The sequence below is a fragment of the Mustela putorius genome, unplaced genomic scaffold (assembly GCF_011764305.1).
Source record: "Mustela putorius furo isolate JIRA1106 unplaced genomic scaffold, ASM1176430v1.1 tig00000421_pilon_pilon_pilon, whole genome shotgun sequence".
Taxonomy (NCBI): domain Eukaryota; kingdom Metazoa; phylum Chordata; class Mammalia; order Carnivora; family Mustelidae; genus Mustela; species Mustela putorius.
In genome coordinates, this window is record NW_025421375.1 from 17,870,536 (window position 1) to 17,884,768 (window position 14,233).

The 14,233-nt window shown below is 43.3% G+C and overlaps 1 protein-coding gene across 3 annotated transcripts in view; it reads left to right on the plus strand.

The window, feature by feature from the left end:
* ACO1 (aconitase 1) overlaps window positions 1-14,233 on the plus strand; it is a 56,530-nt gene that overhangs the window by 1,608 nt on the left and 40,689 nt on the right. The window contains exon 1 of one of the 3 annotated variants that reach the window (XM_004765365.3): window positions 13,833-13,852. The exons of the other annotated variants lie outside the window; for them this stretch is intronic. The gene's annotated coding sequence lies outside the window, so the exon portion shown is untranslated. Of the gene's footprint in view, window positions 1-13,832; window positions 13,853-14,233 lie in introns of those variants that run through there. 3 annotated transcript variants of the gene reach the window in all.

A 14,233-nucleotide genomic window follows, 5' to 3' on the forward strand; every position in this document is an offset into this window, starting at 1 on the left:
AGAAAGGACCTGTGGGTTCAGAGAAGTGGCCACGGGGAGCCCATGCCAAGTGTGTAGGGGTTGGTGTGAAGTTACCAGTAGTCAAAAAGTCATTTCCAAAAGAACATTGCCTTCCTTTTCTCCATGGTCAGTGCTGTTTGTACTTGTGTAGCCTAAGAGCTTATTGAAGTAGTATCAGGATTCCCCAATCTTGGTGCTCTTCCACTTTCCACTTTTAGAGGTGTACCACCTGGACCAGCCCTGCCTCAGCCCCTTCCAGAAAGCCGTGTCCGACGCCCTGGTGTGTGGTGGGTGGGATCCCTCACTGGTTTCTTTCCTCGGCTTCACACTCTGTGAAAACAAGTTGCAGATAGAAATTAACATACATGTGTACACCAAACGAAAATGATTCCCCGACTCTCCTCCCTTTTGCTTCGCCATCCACAGAGCCTCTCCTGCTCTGATGAAGCAGCTTGGATACTGAGAAATGTTGAGAAATGTTAAAGCTGATAGTTGAGAAATGTTAAAGCACATAGGTGGATTGCATCTGTTGTTGCCCTGGGCCCAGGTGGGAGAAGGGAATGGGATCCCTGTGCCCTGGCTGTGTTCTTGGAGTAAAACTCCACTTTGATGGTAGGGGTCTCTTATCCCTTCTGCACTTGTTTCGTGACTGCCTGCTTTATCAAGGGCCCAGTCCGGTACTGGACACTTCGGGGTAGTGAGCACAAACAGATGCAGTCCCGGTCTTTCTGGAGTTACGGTCTGGTAGCTTAGGTAACTGCTGGTTAATGGAGCCAGTCCACTGTTGAGTGTTTGCATGAAACCTGGTCCTGCGGGAAGAACACTGCTGCTACCAGTTGTGTGATCTGAAGCACATGCTGAAAAAGCCAGAGTCCCAAGCCATGATGATACCGATAAAACCAACACTTACTACCATATGCCTTTTTTTCTCTTTCTTCCTTTTACGGAGGAGGTGACTCCCTGGGGGGCAGCCAGACCCTATACTGGAAAATGAGCTCTAGTTGGTTCCAGTCACTGGGGCAGCCTTGGGCAGCCTTGAGAGCAAGACACTCTCTCTGGGCCTCAGTGTCTACATCTTTAAAGTGGGTGGTTGGGCCACTGATAACCAAGGGGCCAGTGGTTTACATTGGCATTTGTGTGCATCTCTTCCCAGCTCCATGTTCAAGGGCATCACATTTTTTTAGCTTTAAGTTAGCCGTTATGGGAATATCCACACCATAAAAATCAGCAGATGGTGGAATCAGGGCTCCTGCACCACAGAGAGCAAGTGGTTAGAGGTTTCCTGGCGCACCAGTGCTGCCGTGACAGCCCGCGTACTTTTCATGTGTTTGTACAGTTGACCCTTGAACAACATAGCAGACAGGTCGGGGTACTGACTCCCTGCGCAGTAGAAGATCCAGGTATAACTTTTGATTCCCCAAAAACTTCACTACTAATAGCCTACTGCTGATCGGAAGCCTTACCAATGATACAATTACAACACAGTTTGTATGTATGTGTATGATATGCTGATTCTTATAGTAAAGCTAGAGAAAATAAAATGTGAAGAAAATAATAAGGAAAATACATTTCCTTTACTGTACTTTGTGGATCATTGGGTCCATGTAGTTCAAATCCTTATTGTTCAAGGGTCACCTGTATTTTTAAAAAAAGAAACTCTTTAACGGTACCAGCGTGACCCAGTCAGTTAGGTGTCTGACTTTAGCTCAGGTCTTGGTCTCAAGGCCGGAGGATAGAGCCCTGTGTCAGCAGGGAGCCTGCTACTCCTTCTCCCGCCTCCCCCACCTTCCCGCTTGTGCTCTCTCTCTCTCCCTTAAATAAACAAGATCTTTAAAAATAATTATAATAATAAAATAAATTCTTTCGCCTGGACAAAGACACTGAATATGGGGTATGTGATTCAGTTCCTCCAGAACTGTTTATAGGGAACAGTCTGTTTTCTATCATATCCTAGAAGATGAATCAACAGACTTTTCTTTAGGCTTTGTGGACTCTACAGTCTCTTACTGTCCTTGCACCTTTTCAGCTCTGTTGTTGTTGTGTGAAAACAACCACAGACAATATGCAAATGAATAGGCACAGCTGGGTTTCAATAAAATTTTATTTATAAAAACAGGGGCTGGGCCATAGTTTGCAGACCCATCTTAGAATGTCAGAATGGGAGCCATGCTTTGAGGAGATGATTTCATGGAAAGGGACATTCTTTAGGACTTTATCCATGAATACAACAGATTTGGTGCTCGAGGACACACAGCTGGAAGAGCCAACTGCAAAGGATTTGGAGTGGATTGAAAAAGAATCCATAGTAGGTTGTTTAAATCAAGGCCAAGTATGTTCCCATTTTGAGGACACAGCCATGGTGTGTCCCATGTTTATTCCCAACTGCCTCTCTCTTAGGAGCCAGCTCCAACATTATGCTGGGACTAGTAGACCTGCAGTCTAAACCAGCATGTGGAATTTTGGGTGTTCTTAGGCAAAAATCAGTAGTGTCTCTAATAGGTATTCTGATTCCTGGGAGAGGGCCAAAAGTGTTAAAGACAGAAGGGAAAATCATCATTACATGTGTTTATATTATATACACTGTGGATTACATTGTGTGTTTGTATACACATCTCTACGTGCATATTTGTCTATATATGAACCTAAGATATGTGGCTGTGCGATTATTGTTCCATGCATTTAAAAGAGTCTTAGGAATGTTTAGAAGACAGGCATACCAAGCTGTTACCAGTAGCCAGTTCTGGGCAGTGAAATGGGGTAGAAGAAAGACGGGAACTCTTCACTTACTACTCTTTGTAATACGGTGTGTCTGCCTACCCTGCAACATTTAAGTATTGCTTTTATAACCTAAAAATAAAACAAAAAACTAAAATCCCAACAACCGATAATTTTTGAAAGAAAATAGGATTATTTCTATGGTAAGAATATTACCACCACCCCTTCTCCCCTAATAAAACAAATTATTTTAACTGTCACATCACAATTCTGAATTAGTATATATACCACTATATATATATATATAAATATATATTATTACTATATATATTAATATATATATATTAATTCAAAATAATATTGGAAGAGAGGCCTCTCAAATCAAAACATGTTAGTAGTTGACTTAACCCCCTGTCCAAGATTACAAGTAACAGACGAGTGTTCTTTTATGGACTATTATACATCCCTTAGATTACTGTTGTAAAATGTTTTTTCATGAACCTGTCATGAAGTATAGTTTTTAGAATTCAAACCAGGTTACCCAAGAATAGTTTCCTGTGGTCCTGTTTTCATGAGGAGAGAAAGCACATGCATGTGTATGTGGGCTGCACACACATCCACAAAGGCAAATCATATGCCAAAGGCTCCGCGGTTTTCTCTTGCTGGTGGTGTGAAGTTGCTTTTTAAATTTTCTTCACTTTCCTAATCAGTATTTTCTAGCATGTATTAAACAAGTATTAAATTTAATAGAAGTAGTAAAGTCAAACAGCTATTAAAAATGATAGGACCAAAAATAACCACCCAGTTACTTGTATCTTGGGGACAGCACAGTTGCCTTCATTTTCTCCTGAGTTGTCTCATAGCAGATGCCTGCCTACTCCCTTTCTCCAGTGGGAAATAGAGAAAAAGTATGGAGCAAGAGGCATGGGGAACCAAAAACGGGCCCACGGACAGACCTCAGTCAGGCTGTGCTTGTCCACTTCCCTGTGGAGTTGGCTCCAACCTCAGCCCCTCCCTCTTTGTCCAGGTGACCCAGAGGTTAGAAAGTGCATAGGATTAGTACCATTCCCTGAGAAGCTATCAGCTGACCATCTTCCTAGAATAAATGGCCTTTGTTTCTTTTCTTTTTTCAAGTAGGCTGTATGCCCAATGTGGAGTCCAATATGGAAATTGAACTCGGGACCTTGAGATGAAGGTATCAAAAGTCAGACATTTAACCAATTCAGCCACCCAAGCACCCCCTATTTAAGCTATTTTTATTTTTTTTAAAGGTTTTGTTTTGTTTTGTTTTTTATAAATGCTAGCTGCATTTTTTTTTTTTTAACAGATTGTATTTATTTATTTGACAGACAGAGATCACAAGTAGGCAGAGAAGCAGGCGGGGGGGGGGGGGCCGGGGAAGCAGGCTCCCTGCCAAGCAGAGATCCGGATTCAGGGCTCGATCCCAGGACCCTGAGCCAAAGGCAGAGGCTTTAAACCACTGAACCACCCAGGCGCACCTTTAAGCTATTTTTAATGGAAAATTTTTTCAGAAATAGAAAGAAGTAGAGAGTATAAACTCAGCTTCAACAATTGTGAACATTTGGCCAGTCTTGGTCCACCTATACCTTTCCCCAAATTCACTTCTTTTCTTCCCTCTTTCAGGAGTTAGCATCTTACCGTCAACTGTATAAATTAACAAAAACTTATTGTGTCTTTTTTAAAAAGCATGCACTGATGCTGTAGGAAAATTCTTCATATTCTACCCTAATGTCAGCCCAAATGAACAACTGCCCAGCCCTTGAGCCCTTGCTGTGTGTTTCCTGCTTCCCTGTGTTTGCATTCATTCTTCTCTCTGCCTACGAGTCTAAATCAGTCTGCTCTCATTCCTTCTCCCAGTGCTCTGTGAAGCCTTTCTCAGTTCTCCAGGCTATAGCGGTCTCTTTCCTGGACCTTCTTTATGACCCTTATGTAGCATATCGTAGTTATTTGTGTGCTTATCTTGGATAAGCACTGTTAGACTGTACTGTTCTTATGAAACAAGGAGTATTTTCCTGACCTCCCTCTCCAGTGGTACTTCGCAGTGCTTAATGCAGAGAAGGTGCTCAGAAATATGTGCTTAATTAATTTGACTTGATTACATTCACTGAAGAAAATTTTCGATTATAAAAGAAACACATCACACTAAAAGGAAAATGTTTAGATACAGCCTGGGACCGAAAACATTTGATCTCACCTGCAAGGATTTTATTTTATTTTTCTAAAGATTTATTTATTTATTAGAGAGGGGGGAGAGCAGAGGGAGGGGGATAAGCAGACTCCACACTGAGTATAGAGTCCAGTGTGGGGCTCTGACCCAAGACCCCAAGACCGTAACCTGAACCGAAATCAAGAGTCGGAGTCCTAACCAACTGAGCCACCCAGGTGCCCCTCACCTACAAGGATTTTAAAAGACTTTAAAGAATTATAAGGAAAAGAATTTTCAATTTGAGCCAATATAGAAAGGCAACTTTTTTTGAGGAAAATAATTTTTCTTTATGCCACTTAACTGTCACTTGTCAGTTTTTCACATATATATCTGGAACCTATAGCTCTTCTCTGCTTTTTTAGAATGCTTTTTTTACCCCAGCTAGGTAAGAGTGACTATGACTGTATTTTAGAATATCCATTGTGTTTTAAAACGTAGATTTAAATCTTCGGTAACAGAAATAGGCTACACGTCGGACCCACAGGCCACATGAAGTAAGTTGATACCAATCTCATGGATGCTGGTAGCTCACAGGTATAGAGTTCCCCGTGCACACTGTGTTGTACTGTCGCCACGTATAACTATCAGAGCAGCCCTCGGGAGCTGGGCAGAGCAGCCTGGGGCAGGTATGGTTACCTTAAATCTGCAAGGATGCAAACCTGGGTTTAGGGAGATGGAGTGAATCTTGCGGAAGGCAAAAAGAAGGGGTGTGTGATTTTAGGCTTGGATTGGAAACCTGAGGGCTTTGGGATTAGGTGTTGCAAATGTGCAAAGATAGGAAACTGTCTTTTTCAATATTGTATGTCTTTGGGAGAAAGACCAGGTTGCTGAGGTAAGTTATGTATCCCTTAATGCCACAGAACTACCGAAGTGATCTGGTACTTTTTGAAGCAGTCATTTCTCAGATCCCTCATGTTCTGCCTTAGTCTTTTGCCATAAGAATGAATCCACTTTCTGATGAATTAACAAGGCTGCTATGGCTAAGTGCTGGTGTGGTTCTGTCTCATTGTCTTTTCTTGGCTTAAGAAGACCTCTGAGCAGGCCCATCTTTGGATAGTGTGACTTGCCTAGGCTTTTCCTCAAACAGATGTGTATGGAGGACTTAGTTACTCCTTTGCCTCATCATCCTTTTATAGCCATTATTATTTTTAAGATTACTTATTTATTTAACAGAGAGAGAGAGACCACAAGTAGGCAGAGAAGCAGGCGGGAGGGCACTGGGGGAGAAGCAGGCTCCCTGCAGAGCAGAGAGCCAGATGCAGATGCCGGGCTCCATCCCAGGACCCTGGGATCATGACCTGAGCCGAAGGCAGAGGCTTAACCTACTGAGGCAGTCAGGTACCCCCTTTTATAACCATTATTGTAAAATTACAAAGCAAAATATGTACACTGTAGTATAGTTCATGAAGAGGTTTTGTCAGCCTAAGGGTATTCTCCTACATGATCACCAGGTTTGAATTTTGGTTTGAGAAGAGGAGAGGTGAATATACCATTGCTGATGGTCTCTTAGGTGCAAGAGCTATGCTAGGAGAGGCATACGGAAAGTCAGTTCTGTAATAGTGGTGGCAGAAGAACGAGTCTCAGGATTGATTTTAAAGGTTTCATAAAAGCTTTATTTGCTCAGTGAAGTAATCAGTTGCATTTTTTTTTTTTAAGTAACCTCCACATGCAGCATTGAATCCAGTGCAGGGCTTGAACCCGCGACCCGGAGATCAAGATCTGGGCTGAGATTAAGAGTCGGATGCTTAATCGACTGAGCCACCCAGGTGCCCCATCAGTTGCATCTTAAATGCTGGTGTTGTCTGTATTACTGACATCAGCTCATCCTTTCAAAGTTACCTATCATGCCAATTTTGCCAAAGTCAAGGATATTTTAGGGGAAATAAAGATGGACTTTCTAGTCTTGACACATGTCCCTTGGAGTATGAAGATTGTTTTAATATGAGATTTCATATTTTAAATCCATTTGATTAACTTGGGTTTTCGTATGAGGAGTGACCATAAGTTCCATCACTTGTGCCGCTGACTTGAGGCAACATGGTGCAAGAGTCAGCCCGGCATCACAGGGCCTGGTTTGACCCACAGCTTAGCAACTTACCAAGGCTTCCCAGCCTTGGCAAATTACTTAACCCCTCTAGTCCTCAGTCTTCCTGCTTGTAAAACGGGATGGTGATGCCATTCTCACAGGGTCCCTAACAGACCACGTGAGACAACGAAGCAGAGGTGCCTGGCACCCCCAGGCAGCCAGCACGTGTCCCCAGCTGCAGGGCTCACAGACGGATGGAGAACTTATGGCACAGTGCCTATATGCTGCTTCCATTCTCCCGAACTTTTGTCCCAGCCCAGAGCTCCTGAGCTCCAGACCCACGTAGGCAGCCACCTGCCAGATGTCTTCATCCCAAAGCCGCCACCACTAAAACCAGTATCTTGGCTCCGGTCTTGTTAATTGGCTCTGCCAGTTTGCCCAGATGAGTCACATGGGAACTGTCCTGGACTTCTTCTTCATCTCTCTTCTTTAGTCCATCCTGCTTGCTTTACTCTCGCTGAGATCACTTGCCTCTGACCTTATCTTCTGACTTAGTGACAGTAATATCATGGTAACCTGCCTCCCCAACACCAGTCAGCATCCTTTCCCTGAGGTAGTCCCTGTGACTCCCAAGTGATCTCAGAAAATCAAATCAGGTCTCCGGAAATTCAGCCTCAAATCCTCTCATGGTGCCTCCTGTCTTCAGGATAAATCTGAGCCTTTTTGTGATGTAGACCCTGCCCTTCACTTTTCACTCCTCTCTTAGCTCTGTCTCTGTGAGAGAGAGAGAGCTCTCATGGAGTCTCTCCAAAGTCCCTCCACCTGGGACTTTCTGACTTTCATGAGGTCACACTTGCGTGCCTTCGCAAGTCCTGTTTTCTCTGCCCAGAATATTCTTTCAGCCTCCTTCTGTGTAGTTCTGGGAGGCTCGTGGCTGGTGTTGCCTTCCCTGAAGGCCTTCCTGTGCCCACCCCCCCCCATCCCACGCTGCTCTCCCTAGAGGCTTCTTTATCACCATTCACCCCTACTGTAGCTGTCATTAATGCCTCACCAGTCTATATGTGACTGAAGCAATGGGGACTAGTATCCCTTTATCCCAGCGGTTTGTAAAAGTCCTGTGTGTGAATGAACTTGCATCCTTTCTCTAAGACAACCCAGAGAGGCTCAGACGCCAGGTGTGTCTAATGCTATTTTATTGCTTGTCACATCTTTGAGGCAGTGAAGTGGCAATTGCATACAGATGCCATGTCGCTGTGTGGACCACCAATGGAACTAGGGCAGAGCTGCCTGACAGGTGGGCTCTAGGGTCTGATGCACTGGATTTTGAGTTCTAGTTCTGCCTCTCGACAAGCCTGCCATCTAGCTTCGGATTTCCAGCTCCTGACCACATCGCTGTACTGCTAACGTGATGGTCCAAAAACAGGAGCATTGGGTCCTCCCAGCAGTTGCCTTTCTTCTGGAAAATCAGCAAATAATGGGTTTATACTTCAAGCTTCTGGGAACTCTACTAGCGTGAGTCATCCTTCTCTGGTCCAACCAGTTCCGAGGTGGGTGGGGTTAGATGACCTCAGGTATGGGGTAAATTTGTGGGGATAAATGCTTCCCCATGAGACCCTAGCAGCCTGACACCTTGCCTTTTGCAGTGACACTGTTTCTATTTCCTAAAATTTGGGTTAGAAAAGTTCATTACCAAGCATCTACAAAATTAGTTCAGAAGCTTGAGAAAATCAGGCAGCTTTCTTAAAGAATGGATATCAACTAGACCTGTTCCATAATGCTTTTAAAAGTACAGTTGTCTGCCCCTATCCCACTCCTCCTGCTCTCAGAAGTTAGATCCAATAGAATGTGATTCTGCAAATGTCATTTCTGGGTTGTCTGCAGGTGTCATTTTTGAAGCCCCACTGATTGCTGTGGGTTGCTGCAGAGTAGGGGACCCACATTCCGAGAAGGGGCTGAGGACTGACCTCAATGAGGACAGGATGAGGTCAGGAGCGGAGGCCTGGGTCAGGATGACTGTGGCGGGGGGGAGCTTGCCCCGCTTCTTCCTTCCTTTCTGGCCAAATGGTTTATGACCTCACAATGACTTTTTCTTCCCAGTGCAGCTTAGGAATTATAAATTCTGAAGTTCACAGAACTTTTTGTGAAACTGCTTGTATTAGCCTGCAGTGATTTCAGAAATTAAAACTATTTCTGTTCTTTCGAGTTTGTGCTACTGTAGTTAATATAAAATGAGCTTAAAGGATGTGTCGGCGAAGTCTTTCTCCTTTGGGAATCAGCAAGCCTAGAACTGGGAGTCTTAATGAGACAGGGGCTATTGGATCAGACAGCGCAGTGACCATGGCCATGGTCCCCCAAATCCTCACTGTTGCCTTTGGCAGTGGCTGTATACATCTGCCAAGTGAGTCATGATCATTTTTATGACACATCATTAAAAATTTCCAGAGTTACTTAATAATGAAGTTTAAGGAAACTGAAGGGTTAGATTTCAGGAAGTAGCTACTTTTTAAATGCCATCTAGTATTTTCATGCTATGACTTAATTTCACATCAAACTTTAACAAATTCTGACATTGGGAATCTATAATTTAAACCAAGTGTAAAGCTAGGACAGTGCATTATAGTTGGTCTTTAGTCACAGTTCCTAGAGTGGCCAATTCTGCGGCCTCCCCACCTTGTCTCCTCCTCTTCTGCCCTCACTCACCCTCTTCAGGCCTATGTGCCTTCCTCAGACCCACCTCAGGGCCTTTGCACATGATCTCACCCCTCCTCCAAATAGTCAGTAGCGTGTCCCCTCACTTTCTTCCAGGCTCTGCTCAAGTGGTTGTGTACCAGTGAGATCCTCCTTTCAGAAATCCCAGTATCCTTCACGGCAACATACCTTACTTCCTTCATCCTGCTTATCCACAGAGCTGGTCACGCTCTGACCTTCTGTTTGTGTCTTTATTTAGCTGTGTGGTCTTTCTCCTGCCCCTACTTCCCTCCCTTCTCATGGAAGCACTACCAGGGCAGGGACTTTGTCACTTCTGCTCCTGGGTATATCCCCAGTGTCTTAAACAGTTTCTGGCACATATTAGAGGGTTAATATAAATACATGTTGAATACATGAATGAATGAATCATGGAATTTTTTGCCTTAGGAGGGACTTTTTAGGATCATTGTTATGTTATGTTACAGATTGGGAAACTGAGGCACAGAAAGGTTGTGTGGCTCATTCGAAATGGGGCTCAGTCATTTCACCACTGTTAACAGCTCTTTTTAAAAATCCAGGAATATATGTGGAGTGAAAACAGACTGATAGTTTAAAAATTTAACAAAAATAAGACAAGTCATTGTGTCATGGCAAAACTTTCTAATACAGAAGGCAGAGTCTTGTTCATGTTCACACTGTATAATGCACCTCGCATATAATTAGTGCTCAAGAGATATGTGTTCATGGATTTGGTTACATTTTTATAAAGCCATTCCTTTCTGCAAGACCTTGCTTCCGTGCTCCTCTTTTTCTTTTTTTATTCTCTCCCCAAATAGACGATTGTTCTTAGGGCTCCTCATTCAAACTTCTTTCAGTTACAAGTGTCCAATTTATGCGCTTACTCTGTGTGTGTGTTTAATTTCATCTACGAACAGCTAGCAGGATCAAAGAGGTGACCTGGTCTCTGGGAAGATCCAGAGATATTTAGTTATTCCCGTTTTCCAGATGCAACTACATCAAATAAAGCAAAGAACTAATCTTTCTAGTTCACTATGTGGAAAAAATCCAGCTGACAAGCCATGGTGGTTTGCTGGCCTGCATGCTTCTGACCTCAGTCTTATTTATGCTTACATAGACATTCTTGGAATCTCACTTTTGACAAAAAGTTGTTTATAAGTAGCATGATGTTTAGATACACAACAGTCAGTTTGGGAAGTAGGACCAATTAATTTCTCTTTAAATAGAAAAGAAATGAAGCATAGCTAATCTTTATAGTGACCTAAAGTGAACTTCAGAGATGCAGTGACCTTAACTTTAACAATTGGAAGCCATGAAAATTCAGGATGGGTATATTTAGGAAAAGTGAGAAGAGAAATGGGCAACCACATGAAATAGAAACCACTCTTGTGTGTCTTTAGATATCCTAATAAATAAACAATTCGGAGGATGTATTGTCTGCACTTTAGACCATTCTCGACTAATCACCTGCAAACTCTTTCAAAATATACAAGCTCTCCTGGAATCCGATATGCATACTCCCCACCGCTCCCCAAAATAAACAAAACCTCTGTCCTCCACGCCCTACCACTGGCAGGAGATGACTCTCCTCAGCTCCTTCCTACTGGTCCACGGAAATCCTGCAGTTGGTTGTGGGGCCCATTCATATCTGTGCCTCTTTCTCTATCATAAGATAACAGGAGAGGATTCAACTCTGATAACAGAAGCAGCTAAATCTTGGATTTATATACTCCGATGGCTGGAAAGTGGCTCGAAGAGCTAAATCTTACTGTATCTGTCACTGGCATTTAGCCAAAGTTGCCTTTTTCCATGCGTTTCCACAAATCTGGCTGTGCGGGATAGCCCCGTGGTGCGGCATTCCCTGCCAGCTGGGTGCGTGGTCCGAGATGTGCTTCTAGCAAGAGTGACGGTTTAGCAGTGCGCTGCCCAGACGCCAGCCTCAGTCTCCCACACAAAACCTCATGTAGGAAAGACATTAGGGTTGGAGGCTGACAGGGACAGGACCCATGGGCAGAAGAAGCTGCATGGCCCATTATATACCTCTAGGTTGGGAGGGGGTAGGATAGTGTAGTCCTCCCAGGTATTTTGGAGACAAGGTTCTCAGGATTCTGAGGGGGCTTATCTATTGTTGGGAAGGGTCATTTAATATTGTTTAGTAAAAACACAGTCATGGGACCTTTCAGATGTATACCAGTGGGTCTTATTCTTGGAGGGTGATTTCTAACATCTATATGGGAGGGAGGGGGGAGAGATAAAGGAAGTTCCCAAAGGAATTTTTTTATGTTAAAGTAGACCGACAGGATCTTGGGGCTTGGGCTAAGATTGCCTTCTGCCCTTAGCAAACAATTCGACATCAAGGGAGCTGAGTCCCTAGAAGAATGTCACTCTGCCTGTTTCAAAAACTTGTCAATGGGCTGGAATCAGTAAGGGAATTTAATAATCTTTCTTCTGCCTTTGTTTTCCACATCAAAACCCATCTGCGGGATTGTTGTCTGGGCTTGGAAGTTAAGTCTGCCTAACAGATAGCAAAGCTCACTGAACCAAATGGGGATTTCGCCCATGATTTAAGGTAAAGGGGCCACCTACCTTGCTCTAACCAGCTAGGTTCATGACGTACCCCAGCGTGGCGTCAAACTGTCTAAAGATTTTAGGGCCCCATCAGAGTTTTGGGCTCCGTTCTTGCCTTCACAGGGTTACAGAGCCGTGTCTTAGCCACATTAATAGCTCAGTCAAGTCCCCCACAGAGATGAGGACATTTGGTCACCAGAGGCCATCTCGGTTTGGCCTGTCCCGCAGACAGTTCACAAAAGAAGAAATTCACATGGTGACGGGACAGATGAAAAAGTATCCACCTTCACTCACTAGCAATTAAAGAAATGCCCAAGATTAGCTTTTTAATCTCTCAATTTGTCCAAAGTAAGAAAGAATTACATTACCTGGTTGAGGCACTTGCATTCGCTGCCTCAGAGAAGGGTCCTGAGTGGGAACAGTTTTTCCCAGGCCACGTGGTGACGTTGAACAGAATCCAGACATGCAAATCCTTTCTCCCAGCTGCCCTACTTCTAGGAACCAAAAGCTGGGAATTTATATGGAGGAAATGGGTTGAGGACCTACTCAAAGAAGAGTGTACAAAGGTTGCAGCATTGTTTGAATGTTAATACTTGGAAACAAACTACGTATTTTAATGATAAGAGATTTAAGTAAATTGTTGTATATCTGGATGATAGATTTTTATAGTGTATTTAAAAGTGATATAAACTATCACATGCTGGTCTGATAAAGATGTATTGCTGAGTGGGAAAAAAAAAAAAGCAATTTACAAAAGAACCTGAGATCTAATCCATTCTTTAAAGAGATCCAAATCCATTTAAAAGTCATGTTAGGGGGCGCCTGGGTGGCTTAGTCGTTAAGCATCTGCCTTCGGCTCAGGTCATGATCCCAGGGTCCTGGAGTCAAGCTCCGCATAGGTTCCCTGCTCGGTGGGGAGTCTGCTTCTCCCTCTCCCACTCCTTCTGCTTGTATTCCCTTTCTCACTATATCTCTATCAAATAAATAAATAAAATCTTAAAAAAAAAAAAAGTCATGTTAGGTGAAACTCCAAGCTCCTATGGTGACTTTTATTTACTTCTTTTTGTTTATCTGCACTTTCTAATGTTTCTGCAATGATCATCTATTAATTACTGTAATATTTTTGATAACTGCAGCAGGTTTGGTCTCCTGCTGGGATTGTTGGGGGAGGGAGGAAGTGGAGATGGGGCTGGGGAGGGTGATGAGTAGGAAGTTTTCCCACCTGGATTGATAACGTTCGACGAATAGGAAGTATGCAAGAAGTCCGTCTAAAGTTAGATGTGAACCATTCACAGATTCTTTTCAGAACCGGTGCACTGCATCAGTGGTGACAAAGGACAGCATTTGGGGAGCAGAATGGGTTTACTTTTAAGTAAATTCTCATCATTTTTTAATTTTTTTTAAAAGATTTTATTTATTTATTTGACAGACAGATCCCAAGTAGGCAGAGAGGCAGCAGGCAGAGAGAGAGGAAGGAAAGCAGCTCCCTGCTGAGCAGAGAGCCTGATGCGGGGTTCGATCCCAGGATGGTGGGACCACGACCTGAGCAGAAGATAGAGGCTTAACCCACTGAACCACCCAGGTGCCCCCCCTCACCCAGCTTTTTAAAAGTAAGTGACAAAGAAAACATGCTTGCAGAAAATAGAGCCTGGATTCTGTTCAGAAGTTAAAAGTCCTCCCCACCCCGCCCCACCCTGCCCTTTAAACCATGTATTCTTTCTTCTATCTAGGGATAATCAATGTTAACTTTATTCTAGATCTTTCTTTTTGTATTCATTTACATATACGATGGTATGTGTGTATATGGATGAATATATACTAATAGTCTTGCGTTTTTAACTTAAGTTAGATTCTAGTGTACATATTATTCTGCAATTTCTCCTATTCCACTTACATTACTTGATGTGAGTCTTAGCTCACATTTCTTATGTTGAATCTGAGTAAGGAATTGTACGTTCGATATTTGTATCAGTAAAATTTATTTGCCCTTA